This window comes from Sus scrofa, chromosome 9 (assembly GCF_000003025.6).
Source record: "Sus scrofa isolate TJ Tabasco breed Duroc chromosome 9, Sscrofa11.1, whole genome shotgun sequence".
NCBI lineage: Eukaryota > Metazoa > Chordata > Mammalia > Artiodactyla > Suidae > Sus > Sus scrofa.
This window is the reverse complement of record NC_010451.4, coordinates 123,035,488-123,051,050: the sequence shown is the minus strand read 5'-3', so window position 1 is coordinate 123,051,050 and position 15,563 is coordinate 123,035,488. Positions and strand designations below refer to the sequence as shown.

General features: G+C 46.8%; 1 protein-coding gene across 10 annotated transcripts in view; it reads right to left on the bottom strand.

Annotated features, from left to right (window-relative positions):
- Nucleotides 1–15,563, bottom strand: part of CACNA1E (calcium voltage-gated channel subunit alpha1 E) — a 490,987-nt gene that overhangs the window by 267,322 nt on the left and 208,102 nt on the right. The gene's annotated exons all lie outside the window — the stretch shown is intronic.

Here is a 15,563-nt window from a genome sequence, read left to right as displayed (position 1 = left end):
GGCTGTTGATAGGAAGTAGCCGCCCAATTAGAGAGGAGATCTCCTAGCTTCCTTTGCACCCAGTTTGAGTCACATGGCTGGGCCTCGCCAGTGAGGTGTACAGTAGAAATTGTGCATCTCTTTTATGCCAGTGAATGTAAAAAGTAGGTATGCCTTCTTCATACTCTCTCTCTCCTTCCATTGAGACATAAACGATGAGAATGTAAAAATGGCAGAGCCACCAGACAGAAGGCAACCAGGTCTCTAAATCACCAAGTGAAGGAAAGCCAAGAACACAGCAGTCTATTCAAGGAGCAAGAGATAAATCTACTGTGCTAACCCAATGAAATCTGGGGAGGTGTTTCTTAAAACAACTAGTGCTACTCAATCTAGCACACAAATCTTGCAACAGAGGTATTTTTTCAACTTAAAAAAAAAAAGGTTCCAATAGGTTAAAGAACTTGCCCAAAGTAACACCTGCATGGCAAAGGTGAGGTTCAAGCTCAGGTGTGCCCAACACGAAAGGCCTTAGGCTTTCTACTAAGGTACGATTTGAAGTTGGTAATGGATGGGGACACATCTATGAAACCACTGCTTCCTCCGACTACCAAGTTCAGTCCAGGCAACATCAGGCTAAGCTTTCTTATTCCACCCTAAGCCTGGATCAATGGTCAGCTCCATGTGGCAATGGGCCCTAACAGTTATATTACTGATATAATCAGTATCCAACATAGTCTTGGCATTCCTTATTTGCTCAATAAATAATGCATGATGGTTTGTTAGATAGATGGGTAGATTAACAGGTGAATAGGTGGATGGGTGGATGGGCGGATGGATGGATGGATAGGTGGGTGGAAAAGTGGATAGGAAAGAAGGGTCACTGAGTGAAAAAAAGGACTAACAATCTCTTGCCCTCATCCCACATCCTCTTGCAGCAAGGAGTCTAGGAGTCTTCATAGATCCTATCATTCCTTCTTGCCCTATTCAGTTCCCCACAGTCTTTATCAGCCTTGCTATGAATCTATAAATTTTCATTGGAGAATTTCAGAGAACAGATTTAAACAGCTAACATTGCTCTCCTCTCTCAAGCAGCAATCAAATCAAGACCCATATTCAAACTGAAAATGCTTGAGAAGAAAGATATATTTTCTTTCAGGACAGTAAGACAAGGTTTATATACACATAGGACACAGGAAAGATGGGCAAGCAACCACCAAAAGCAAGTTAACTATCCAAGTTACATCACCAGACAGAAGAGCCACTAGACAGAAGGCGACCAGGTCTCTAAATCACCAACCTACATCTTTGTCTTCTAGCCACTCCTGAAGACTGAACCACCCAACCCAGAACTAGGCTGGATCCTGATTACACTGTCCCTGGCTACCTTATGTACAGACACACACACACACACACACTCTACTCCAATCAAACCCTTCCATTCATAAACACAAGCACTGTGGAGTTTCTGTCATGGTGCAGCAGAAACAAATCCAACTAGGAACCATGAGGTTACGGGTTCAATCCCTGGCCTCGCTCAGTAGGATAAGGATCTGGCGTTGCCGTAAACTGTGGTGTGGGTCACAGACGCAGCTGGGATCTGACATGGCTGGACATAGGCCGGCGGCTACAGCTCCAATTTGACCCCCAGCCTGGGAACCTCCATATGCCGTGAGTATGGCCCTAAAAAAAAAAAGAAAAAAGAAAAAAAGTACAAGCACTATATCTAACTTCTACTTCCCCTCCGCATCTACACCATTAGACTGAACACCAGAAATGCGTAAGCCAGACCTAACTCAGGCATTAGCTGCAGACAAGTGACCTTCTAATCAGAGACAAGAGTACGAGGCATTCACTGGAGCTCAAGCTCCCAAAGCCCTCTCTGGGCCTCTCAGCCTCATCCTCTGTAACAGTGGGACAGAGTGGATCAGGCACTCTTACCCTTTCAGTATGAGGCTCCCATTTTTTAATGCCAAAACCCCAAGACCCACTTTTCCCTCCCAGATGAGTCATTTCATTCATATAGCCCCCTAACAACTTTGTAAGCTAGATTTTAACTGTCCATCGCCACCTGCCCTCTTTTGTATAGAGATGAAGCCAGGAAGGCTGACAGAAGCTGCATCACTTGCCCACCACCCAGAGCTAGTAAACAGCACAGCAGAAAACAGGAATTCAGGTTTGCTTGTCCACACAGCCCAAACTGTTAACCACTATGCTAACTGACTAAATGGGGAGGAAAAGCCTCTATTCCTTCAACAATGCTTCTAAATGTCTTTAATAAATATTTGATAAATTACAATGCACCCACACACTTTTCAGAAAAGTGTGGTACATAGCTGTAGGAAACAGTGTTCAGGAAAGAGCCAAGGCTGGATGTGGCCTCAGATCTGCAATCATCCCAGGGTCTCCACAGACCCACAGCCCACTGAAAAACCACTGGAAGGCCCAGGTGATTCTTAAGGTATATTCCTGTTTCCATTCTGCATGTGGTCCTAAAAATCTGAATTCCTGGGTGCCTTCCTAGTGCTTAGTTTCAGTTTGGCTTCAGATCAGTCCCAATTGGAGGGTGGGGTGGGGGAGTTAAAGTAATCATGGGACCCCCCCCCTTTGTTTGCAGTGGTAGCTGGTCAAACTTTGAGCTCTCAAGAGTCCAGCAGAGAGAACCCACCTCATACTGGATTTGTTTGTTGGGGGAGAGGGGTTGAAGAACAGAGTCACTCTAATAGAGCTCTAAGAAGGAGTCTGTTGGAACTAGCACCACACACACAACACACACACACACAACACAACACACACAACACACCACCCTCCATGACACCTGCCCCAACTCACTCGGTCTTTTATTTTGAACCAGAGTGAAAAACAAAAACAGAGAAAGGTTAGGGAGAGTGAGAAGAGAACAAAGAAAGAGCAGGGAAGAGGAAGCCAGAACACTAACGAGCTGGCTGCACTCATCTGGAGAGAAATGTGAATTTAAGTCCTCAGGGGGAAAAGCCTGGGCTAAGCACTGAACAACCCGTCTCCAGCCCCAGATCCCAGCTGTGAAGCCTCCATCTGGGCGACCCGTCTCTAGAACAGAGAATACAACACCTGTTCACAAAGGGAACCAGGAGGGAGGCCTCTATCTCCCCTTCCCAAGTGAGAAGTGAAAGAATTACAAAGCATTTTGAGTTCACCCTGGAAGGGGCCCCCAAATCACACAATGGTATATTTATGGTGGTTACTAACCAGAGTTTAACTAGGATCCAGATTCAGCAGCATGATGTGTCATGGGCTTAGAGAGCAGGAAAAAAAGAAACATCCCATAAACAAACATGTGGGTTGGCTTGATCTTTTGACCATTGTTCTATCAGAAAAATAAAAATCTTAATAATCATATAGCAGTGTTCTCAGAAAAGCATTTTTCAAATCATTTCTCTGTTGAACATCAAAAAATACAAGCCCACACACTCATCAGTTCTTACCCATTATTTGAATCAGTAGGAGATGCTCAGAGTGTGAACCCAGAAGGCAGGACTATGTCTCTACTCCAGGCAGGGGTAGATGATCTTTAGCATAGAATGGGCTAGATTACAAGGTCTAGAGACTGCGTTTTGGTGCAGTTCCAAGAGGTTAAACAAAATTATGGCTGAGGGCCAGTGTCGGAAGGAAGCAGCAAGAGAGAAGGAAGGACTCTTTGAAGACATTAATTCTACCCTCATTCTAAGCAGACAAAGAATCTGCTTCAAAGAATAGAACTTCTGGGAAGTTCTATCTTCCCAGCCAACATCACCCATTTTCTGCAAATATGTCAACTTCCCTACTTCGAACCAGCCAATGGCCTCCCACTGAAGACTCTCCGTGATGCCAATGAGGCCCTGAACGATGTGGCCCCTTCCCCCCTCCTACACTGGGCAGCACTGGCCTTCCTTCTGTTTCCCAGACCTGCCATGCCCTCTCCCATCGCCAGCCTTTCACACCTGCTCTGCCCTCCACCTAAACACTCCTCATCCTGCCCTCTTCCTTCTTTTCTTCTTTTCTGGCCAAAGGCTACTCCAACAACATTATCAACCTCTTGACCTTCTTGTGCTTAGATGAGGTGAAGGATCCAGCTGTTGTCACTGCTGTGGCTCAGGTCACTGCTGTGGTTCGGGTTCGATCCCCGGCCCGGGAATTTCCGCATGCTGTGGGCATGGCCAAAAAACAAAAAAAAAATAAAGAAACAAAAGAAACAAAACCATCTTCCTAGCAGGTGACACTTCTCCTTTGCAGTACTTTATACATCACTTGATTTATGTTTGATTTAATACCTGTCTTCTCTGCTAGACAGCAGCTCTAAGACAACAGAAGCTGTATCTCCGACCACGGCTGCCTCCCTCGCAGTCAGCACAACATTTGGAGCATGAGAGGTTCTCATACTCAGCGCTGGCTGCCTCTATCCTTCCCTCCCTTTGTCTTTCCTGCCTTCTCTCATGTCATCCCCCATCATTCAACTGCAGATATGGGTCTAGGGATGCTTAGCCCTGAGTGGTGGGCCAGGGCCAGAAGATACATCATTCTGCTTATCCCCGCTTGCCCGGGGTTTTGATTAAGACTCAACAGTAAAGACATCCCCCAAACCCGTTCTGCTTCAGCTTCATCTCCCCGTGGCTGGTCACATGTCCTGGGTGATGGAACGACTCCCCAAGGACCAGCCTGGCCCTAGAGGATGACGGGGGAGGTGAGATGCATGGGATCCCCAGAGGGAGGTCAACCATGAGACGTCACCGCAAATGCCATCTCAAGTATGAAGCAGCCACACCTGTCACTCTGCCTCCCAGTCACTGTCCCAGGGTTTGAGGCTGGGGAGAAGAGCCATGACCTTGAGTCCCTCGCCTAAGCATTCTGTCACCGAGGCCCAGGCTCCTGACAGAAGAGTGGCAGCCGAGACGGAAGGGGATGAAAGACAAGAGGAAGGACATAAGAACTCAGCCTTTCCTGTCACCTCTGCTCAGAGTGAGGACCAGAGTGCTGTGCACGGTCCTTCTGACTGGATATCCCTCTGGAGAGGCAGGGCAGCTCTCTCTTCTGATACCCAGAGCCTACTGACGTGTGGGGGGGGGGGGCTAGAAGATGGAGACGAACACAGGGAAGGAAGCTTTTCTGTTAAGTGGCAATCTGGAAAATGCAATATTTTTCACTGTTGATGAGGTTAAAAGTGGAGGCCTTTGTTCAACTTCCACATCAAATTTCTTTGTTGCTGCTAAGAACGTAGACGCATCTGGCTAGCTCTGGCAACATTAGCTATTTTTTAAAAGGAAATAAGATCTATCTCCTGTTCAATCTGGAGGAGACATCTGTCTTGAACAAAATGACAACTAATGGGAAATTTTAAATCAGCCACAGCCTTGGAATTTGCAATAGGCTGCAGCGAAACTTGTCTCTTAGTTATAAGGTTTACGGAGATAAATGACTCTTCTGAATGAGGCCTCCAGAACTACAGTATTTGGAATGTTTTCCATTTTTAAACATCTTTTTTTAGGCACTCACTCGAGGTGCTTTATGTGTATTTGAACAATTATCTTCATAGCATCACTGACCTGGGGAGGTGGAGTATTACTGCTCCCTGATTTCGTATTTCGCTTCCCTGTCTCTCAAAACACTTTTGCTGAGACAGCTCTGCTGTATAGTAGACACAGCACACGGGCCCTAGAATTGCTGAGAACACAATGAAGATGCCAATCCCTCCCCCTGTGAGTGCCGGGCCTTGAGCATGTGACTTCGCCTCTGTGCGTTCTGGTTTCCTCATCTGCAAAGTGGAGACGAGAACTGCTTGCTGTCTGCTCCTCTGCTTAAGATGGCCTATGAGGGTGCTGAGGTGGTGTATGAGCGCTTCCACATTTCAAAAAAGACATGAAAGCTCCTGGGAAAATCCAAGCCATCATCACCAGCATCAGCATCGACACTGCTGGATCTGCTTGTCACGAGACCTGGTAGGGAGCGAGGGCAGGTGCTTCTTTCATTCCACAAATGAGGTCTCATACAGGAAAGTGTCACGGTTAGAATCACAGAGAAAATGTACATTTGGATCAGGACCGGAACCGAGGGCCCCTGAACCACTGAGTCTGCTATATCAAACTCTGTTTCCATATTAGTTGCAGATAGATAGATAGATAGACAGACAGACAGACAGACAGACGGATAAACAGATTCCGGCCAACAATTTTTAAGTCTTATTTATTTCTTCATCCTCCAGTTTAGTGGCCTGAACACAATCAAGAAGCAGCAGACTCTCGCCGCCAGAGACAGTGAAGCCCAGCTGCAACCAAGTCTTGGACGTGAGGTTGACACACCAGGATCCAAGTCCCAGTTCAGCACATTTCAGCTCAAGACCACGGACGTGTGGCTTAGGCACCTGAGCCTCTCAGTTCTCTCTGCTATGAAAACCAATACATATGGAAAGCTAGATAAATGAATCATTCCTCCACTTCTAAAACTGGGTGGGTGAGTTTAGGGACCTCAGATTTAACCTTCCCTTGTATGTTTCCCTGAAGTCCTGCACGGTCTCTCTTCTTCTTGCAACATCTGTGCTGCTCCCTTTGATAACCACTCTGCACTCCACATATCTTCTATTTTCTGACTTCAGGGAGAAATATGTTAAATAGTACCACTACATTTCGCATTTCACACTGACACATATGTACTCAATCGGGGATTATATTTATGATATATACAGAAACGCACAAAAGCTCTACCCAAAGGAGGAGACATAACATCATCCACAAAACAGAAATGTGAACATTCTTTCATTCTCAAGTCTTTCTTGTAAATCTATAGAGTGTCCTTTTTTTTGGCTTTTTAGGGCTGCACCTGCCACATATGGAAATTCCCAGGCTAGGGTTGAATTGGAGCTACAGCTGCCAGCCTACACCTCAGCCACAGAAACGTGGGATCTGAGCCACATCTGCGACCTACACCACAGCTCACAGCAAGACCAGATCCCTGACCCACTGAGTGAGGCCAGGGATCAAACCTGCAACCTCATGAACACGAGTTGGATTCACTTCCTCTGTGCCACAATGGGAATTCCAGAGGGTACCTTTATGCTTTAGCCATCTCTGCTCTGCAGTCCTGCCTTGGAACTTTCACCCCCGCTGCCCTCTTGCACACATGCTCATGGATGTACCTAAGACTGCCTGCACTTAACTGGCTTCAGTGGCAGCGCCAAGCCCAGGGCAGTGGTCTGGCTTAGAAAGCACCTTGTCATCCTTCCCTTGGTTACCCTGAAGGAATTAGAGCTAGAAAAATACTATCCCAAACCAGACGACCTGGAAACTCCTCCACTCGCTCTGGATTCCCCTCCTCCTGGGTGACATCAAGACCAATCCGGCCCCCACTCATTCTCTCCAGTTTGACCTTCTGTCCATCCATGGAGGTGACAAGAAGCAGCCTTTCAAGAAAGAGACACCATCCCAACAGCAATGTCTTAGACTCAGCACGCAGTTAAGTACTCAAAAAATATCCACGGAATGAATCGATGATGAATCACAATACAGAAGAAAGACAGACAGAGTATATAGACAAGAAGGAATTTTCTCCCACCTGAGGAGAAACTGCAGCTCAGCTGCCATCAACCACTACTTGGGACTCTCGTTTGGGGTCTCCCTGAAAGAACTGGGTTTATCATTAGCACGGAGCTACAAAGAGCCCTCCAAGCTCCACATTCTGCCTGTTGCCCACCTCTCCCCTGCATGGAAATTCCACATTCTATCTTTTCCACCATACACCCAATTAAAAGCGATCTAACGGTCCCAATGAAAAGAGATGCTGCAAAGTAGCAGCTGTGTTCCTCCAAAGGGGAGCTAGAAATAAGCAAGGAGCCAGGGAGGACGGGGAGGTCTTTCAGACAAGCAGCCACCACCTCTGCTGGGAGAAAGAACCTGAGCAGCAGTCCAGCTTAGGGAGCAGCGGCGAGCCCTGTGCCATCAGCATGACGCCCAGGAGACCTCCTCTCCTTCTGACTCGGCTCCTCTGCACAGCCCCCAGCCCTCCACATCTCCCCACTCAGCCTCAGTTTCCCCACCTCTGAAACCACAAGCTCCACTGCCTCCTTCCTCTGCCCACCCCTTCCTTCCTCCCCACCTCCCTGCTCCACCCACTTGGAGCAGAAAGGATGAGTAAAAGACAGGTCTGTAAATGCTCGCCAGGCTCACTGGCATGGAGCCGCTATATAAATCCCAAGTGTTAGCATACTATTACCGCAGAGACTTAAATTGGGCTGGGGGCCCCGCGGCTGCGTTCGCAACACCTCCCCCACATTCTCGGCACTGGAGCGACGGGGCTCCAGGAGGAAAACTGCTTTCCTCGATCTTTAGCTGCTTGGGAAACTCATGTATTAGGGCGGCCTCCTTACAGAAACCCTCTAAAAATACCTATCGATGTATATTTAGCTCCAGTTATCATCCTCCTCCCACCGGGCTTCGGGCTGAACCACGCTGCCTGTGCCACTGGTGCGGAACTGAGGACGTCCCCTGGCAGCTCCCAGCGCCTCTGCGGCATCTCCTTGGGCCCTGCTGCTCCCTGACCCCTTTCCCCTTCGTCCTTCCTCCCTCTGCTGGGTTATGCACCGCCTCCAGAACTGCAGCCAAGGGTATGGTGGTGGCTCCCGTCTCCTTTCCACGCCCCTCCTCAGAGTTAATTCCGGGATAAAAACACATGTGCAGCATCCAGCACAGAGTGGGAACCAACCATCCACCATCCCACTGCTGCTCAAAGCTTCGGTGGCTCCCCACCGCCTTCCCGCCATAGTATAAGTACATAGCCTCTGCATGGCCTCAACTGGCCCCTGCCGACCTCTCAGGGAGCATCACTCACTCTTTCCCAGACGTGTCTGCACACACTCGATCGCACGCGCACGCGCGTGCACAAACTCTCTCTCTCTCTCTCCCGACTTCAAGGATTTGTATGTAACATCCTTTCACCCAGAAAAGCTCTCCTCCATCCTTGGCTAAGTCCTAACCGCCTACCCTCACATCCCGACTTCAATGTTCCTTCCTCCAAGAAGTTACCCCCAGCCCCCAGGGCTTGGTTGGATGCCCTTCTTCTGAGTTTCATGACAGGTGGGCTCCTGGTGGGGACACTCAGCCCTTCCCACCCATATCAAGTGCAGTGCCTGGAACGCGGCAGGCCCTCATGATGTCTCCTGAAGGAAGTCAGGGGGGTGGGGACAGGTGGTCACCGGGGCCCTGGGGAAATGGCCGTGGGAGAGGAAGGAGACAGAGCCCCAGGCTCGGATACACCTGCCCACTCTTCAGGGTTCACACCCAAGGGCTCGCAGTTAAGGGAAGTCAAAATAGGTCATCTCCCACAGAAAAGCTGGCAAAACTGGTAGCAAAGCACAGTCTGAGCAACAGTTGTAGATAAAGATATAAATATAAATGTCATCTGTGGAATATGGCTCCATAAATGACAGCTTTTATTCCATGGCAAATGCCAGGTGAGGCAATACCGCTGCTTTCTCCATGCCCCCTCCCCCACCCATAACCACTTCCAGGAGCTTGAGTCTCAATGGTCAGCTCCGACCCCGCCCATGCTCCCATCCCCCAGGAAGCAATCCCCAAAAGATAACAGTGAGCACCTAGCACCTAGGCCCGAATGACAGGAAACCCAGTCTCTCTTGCTAACCTAGAGACTACATCGCTTGTTTTCATTTCTCTAACAGAGTGATCAGCATGTGAGCAGCTGGGCTGAGTCAGAGCTTCATGAGAGACGAAGATGTGCCTGGTTCAGCCAGACCGAGGGCAAGGACTGGGAATAGGCAGCCCCTCCGTACTCCCAGCCCCAGGCTGCCCCCAGCACTCTTGTCTGTTTCCTACCGGTGGCAAGATAATCTGGGATGGAGAAAGTGACTCCATTCCATTAGCATTTATTAAGTACCTATTCCAATCCAGGCACAGGGGCTACAGAGATGAACAGGCTTCAGAGACACAGTCCTCACTTCCCTGTTCCTACCCAAGTGTCAGAAGTGTCTGAGTTCTCATCCTCCCCTACCTTTGCCCATAGATTCCAGGTACTGTGATTATTATTTAGATTAATATATAATGACTTCAAATAATGTAGGATTCTCCAGATGGCCAAACAAATGTTTATAAACAACATCTCCTGAATTGTTACCAATATAAGAGAGATCCAAAGTTATATAAGGTAACAGTCTATTAAAAGAGTGGCAAATTCCACTCTCTTTTTTTTGGGGGGGGGCGCCATGCCCAAGGCATGCAGAAGTGCCGGGGCCAGGAATCGAACCTGCATCATAGCAGTGACAATGCTAGATTTTTAAACCACTGAGCCACCAAGGAACTCTTCCACTGTCTTTTAGAAGAAACGAGAATACATTAACTTGGGGTTTCTCAATCCCAAAATCTGCTTGAACTTTCAACAGCACACATTTCATTGCATAAATGAATGGATGAATGGATGGATGAAGGAAGGAATATGCCAATTAATGAAACAAGCTAGTACTTCTGGTTCAGATTTTAAGCATTAAACCATGAGCGTTAAGTAATGTGCCCTCTTAACTCTAGAGCAGAGAGTTGGTTCTATTCCAAGCCCACAAAGAGAAGGCTCAGGATGGACACACGGGGCTCTGGTCCTCTTCAGGTCGCACGTGAAGCCTCAGCTCTGGATCAGGGACATCTGCCTGATTATGTTCATCTCTGAGCCCATCCCACATTGCTTCACGGGGACCAAAAGAACATGGAATCACAGAGCTATAGAACCACAGAGTCCGTGAGGCTGTGAGGTCACTGACAGTGTGGGAAAATAAATGAATGAATGAAGAAGAAGGAACCTGGAGCCAGAAGATGTGGGCTCAAGTCCCAGATCTAGTGCCTCCTAGAAAGTCAGGTACCCTCTCTGAACCTCAATTTCTTCATCTACAAAATGGGGATCATGAGATCTTATGTAGGGATTATAAGGATTAGGTGAATAATGTACATAAATTAATTTATATACATTACCATGAATTCTCTCAACTTACAGACCTAAAATTCTAAAGATTAGAAGGCTGGAGATACAGGCAAAATGTGGTGGCCCAGGACCCCCAGCTACCCATCTCTGAGCAAAGAGTAGTGATGGAAGGTCCTTTGCTAAGCCAGCTGTCTGGCACCTCAGCCCTCCCCTCCCCTCTACCACTACACACTGAGAGCTGAGAAGCTGGACAACCTCAGACTGAGCACCTGTCACTCCTCCTGTGCACAGGAAGCAGACGTGAGGTGACACCCGGAGCTGAGGTGTGAAGTCAGAGCAGCCAGGAGGGGCTGCTGTGAGCGTGGGGATCAGGAAACCTGGAGAGCGGGCAGCACCAGGCAGGCGAGAAATACCAGCCCTGGGTCAAGGGGCGCCGTGCCAACTCCTGGGTCAGCTGTTAAGGAGTTGATGGTCTTGAGTTGAGCACCTAACCTCTCTGAGAACGGGTTAACTCTTAGCTAATCTGCTTGCCTCCCTGGGCTGGTATGACAACAACTATTGGGGTCACTGCATCTAAGACCCCAATAGTTGTAAGATGCCCCATAGTTTTATTTACCACTAAGAAACACAAATGCTGTCAATTAACCCATATCAGGCAGTCATTTTAGGACAAGGTTGATTTTAGAGATGCTCCAGCAGAGAAATATAATTTTAGAAGCAATGCAAAGTGGCAGATGAAAGCATCGCATGAACAGAAGATGAAATTTGGTTATCCATTCCTCTCGGATAGAACCACAACCCTTCGCTCAGATCTCAAGAGTCCTAAGCCCTTTCCCTGGAGAGAAAGAGTGAGTAAGCTCAGGAAAAACAGGGGCACAGTGCTGTTGGTTCAGATGGACATCAATGGCCTTTTAGCAAAGACTGAAGAGCCACCAAGAAGGGGAGATGCCAGCCCTGGGTGGAAACAGAGCAAAGAGGACAAGTGACATGGCCGAGAGCTCAGCACCTGCACCTGCTCCTGTGCACCCACGTGCATGCAGGCAGGGACAGAAGGCCTTCTTGGCCATCCTGACAGGACTGTGCTGACCCCTACAAATCTGCTCCGTCAACCACGGGAACCCTCCTTTGAAGGCAGTGCTGACAGTTCCCACCAGCCTTCTCTGCTGCGTCAGCTGCCCAATTCCACCCCTTCCCTCACATCCTAGGTCCCAGAAAGGCAGACTCTCCTTTAGAAGCACTTCAGCCTGTCAAAATGCCTCTTAAAATGTATCCAAAAGATGTACAACAGAGCATCATTAATAATTATTTATAACAGGAGTTCCCGTTGTGGCCCAGTGGTTAACGAATCTGACTAGGAACCATGAGGTTGCAGGTTCGATCCCTGGCCTTGCTCAGTGGGTTAAGGATCTAGCACTGCCGTGAGCTGTGGTGTAGGTTGAAGGCATGGCTCAGATCTGGCGTTGCTGTGGCTCTGGCGTAGGCCAGCGGCTACAGCTCCAATTGGATCCCTAGCCTGGGAACCTCCATACGCTGTAGGCACAGCCCTAGAAAAGACAAAAAAAAAAAAACAAATAATAATAACAATAATTAATAAACATCCAAAAGCAGAATTCAGTATGTCTCAGAAAACTAAAAAAAAAAAAAAAAAAAAATGGGGCTGTCAGCTGTACACAGCTATTTAACAAACTGCTGATCAGTCACTGCAAATGTTTACCAAAATACGGAGTAATAGGTACCATGCCCACACCATGTGGAAAAAGGCAGCAAAATTACAACCATGGAAAAGAGAGTCTGCTTAGCACTAAAGGGGCTGGAAGGAAATGCCACAAAATAATGAGTGTTTCTTACAGGTGATTATTTTTTTCTTCTTTTGACTTGTGTTTTCTGTATTTTCTTTAATGAACATAGACGAATATAAAAATAAGAGGACTAGAAGAGACATTTCAAATGGCCTCTGACACATACAGGACTCAGTGGGACCAAGAATTCATACAATTTTAATGTATAATACATATACAACAGATTATTTTTCTTTCAGACAGAATCACAGCATTCCTAAATGACTCAGACTCATTTAGGCCTTTCACTGTACAGATCTTCCTGGATTTATGATGAGGTTACATCCCAATAAACCCATCGTAATTTGAAAACAACGTGAGTAAAAAATGCATTTAATACACCTCACCTACTAAACATCACAGCTTCGCCTAAATACCTTAAATGTGCTCACAACACTTGCCTTAGCCTACAGTTGGGAAAAATCATCTAACACAAAGCTTATTTTATAATGAAGTGTTGACTATCTCATGCCATGTATTGACTACTGTACCTACACAACCAGTGTAGGTACAGAATGGTTGTCGCTGTATAAATTGTTTGCCCTCAGGATTCCATGGCTAACTGAGATGGCAGAGCTCACTGCCACTGCCCAGCATCACAAGAGGGTGTCACACTGCCTGTCACTAGCCCAGGAAAAGATCAAAATTCACAGCACCACTTCTACTGAATGCACATTGCTTCTGCACCAATGTAAAGTCAAAAAAACCTAAGTCAAACCATTATGAGTTGTGTACAGTCTACATAGTATATGTTATTTTCTTAGGAACATTTGAAACATCTATTATCAAAAAGTCAAAAGATGACATTTGTTGGCGAGGATGTGAAGAAAAGGGATTCTTGTGCATGATGGTGGGAATGTAAATTGGCGCAATCACTAGAGAAAACAGTATGGAAATTCCTCAAAAATTTAAAAATAGAGCTACCATGTGATCCAGAAGTTTCACCTCTGGGTATCTATCCAAAGGAAAGAGAAACACGATCTCAAAGCGGTATCTACACTCCCATGTTCGCTGCCCATTGTTCACAACCGCCAGATACGAGAGCAACCTAATGTCCATCAACGGATGGATGGATGGATCAAGAAAATGTGAGACACACATACACACAGAATGTTATAGCCTTTAAGAAGGAAATCTTGACATTCCAGACAACATGAATGAAGCGGAAGGATATTATTTGAAGTGAAACGGGGAAAGACAAATACCGCATGATCTCACTTAATGTGACGTCTAAAAAACAAAAAGTAGAAATCATACTGAGAGAGGAAGGCTTGGTGGTTACCAGGGGCCAGGAGGAGGAGAAAAGGGGAGGTACTGATCAAAGGATACAAATGCTCAACCACAGAGGAATGAGTTCTGGTACGTGATATACATGGTGAGGTGTAAGGACCTCATGGGGAGGACAGGAAATAATCACGTGCATACTTCAAGTTTGTTCAAAGTGTAGACCTCAAGTGTTTCTTCTCCACCAAAAAAAAAAAAAAGGTAACTATGTGAAATGATGGATATGTCAGCTTGGTTGCAGTGGTCATTTTACAATGCACACATCCATCAACTCGTCACCTCGTACACCTTAAATATATGCAATTTTTATTTGTCAAGCATACTCCAATAAAGCTTGGAGAAGAAAATCCCACAAAACATCACCCAGATATACTGCAGTCTATGTCCATGTACTTCTGAAACACTAAGGATAAGCCGTATGTTTATACACTAAACCTATTTTAAATGCAGTAGGATATTTTTCTTTTAGAAAAGTAACCTTCGGAAAATCCTTCTATACAACGATAGGTGTTTTTAAACATTAATAGTTACCTCTATCTACTTATCCATTCCCAGTATTAAGAGGTATGATGCTTGTGAGCTGGATCTACACCTTCCAGTCCATTACACACTCAACTTTCGCCCTTTCACTTAATCACAACTGATATGAAGGTGAAACACATGAGGATTATGTCTACTGCATAAGATAATGAATAGATGCAAACAATCCCAAACTCTCTCTCCTGCCAGATTTTAACGACCCGCATTCCTCTGGCTGTTCTCTGAAAAATGTCTTTTTGCTCCCCTCTGCCTTCGGCCAATCGCAATGGGAGTTCATACCCCGCCCCTTTTCCACTCCATTTCACCCTGGCTTCAGGGGTTGGAACTACAGTCTGGTAGGCAGCTGGGTAAGAGCGTTTCCATACCACGCCCTGACTGTTACACTGACACAGGACCCACAGGGCCTGGCCTGCTCCTCTCCCTCGCAGGCACCAAAAGGCACACAAGAAGACACAAAAGCCCAGGGAGGGATGCCCGTGATCATCAGACCCAAGGCCAACATCAAGTGCAGCCAACAGCACTTCATCAGCCCTGCTATAGGCATACTATCTTCATTTCCAAAAGAACAATTATCAAATACATAAGTAAGTGTACTGCCTTCAGATAGGCCGCCTATGATGCTGGATCAGCCACAATGTAGTATTCCTATGTTAATTTCCAAATGGCTGTGTCATCAAACACTTCCATGTGATTCACTTTTATGTCTCCTTGTATTATAAATATGTATAAGTCTGTAAATAAATAAATCTGTAAAGCATAACAAATTCCGTTATCAGAACAGGAGTCTCAGAAAACACACTTGGAGTCTTCTTCAACCTCCAAAAGAAAACTGCACCTGACAGCATCTCCTGGACCATTGGAGGGGGTGCCTCTCTCAGGCTGGGGCAAGCAGCTTGCTTCAGGAAAAAGAACTCACTGGCTGGTGTGTGCGCCACTTAGCCAAGCACAGAATGGAAAACCAGAAGCAGCAGCAGCAGCCAGAGCTTAGATCCATGGCCTCTG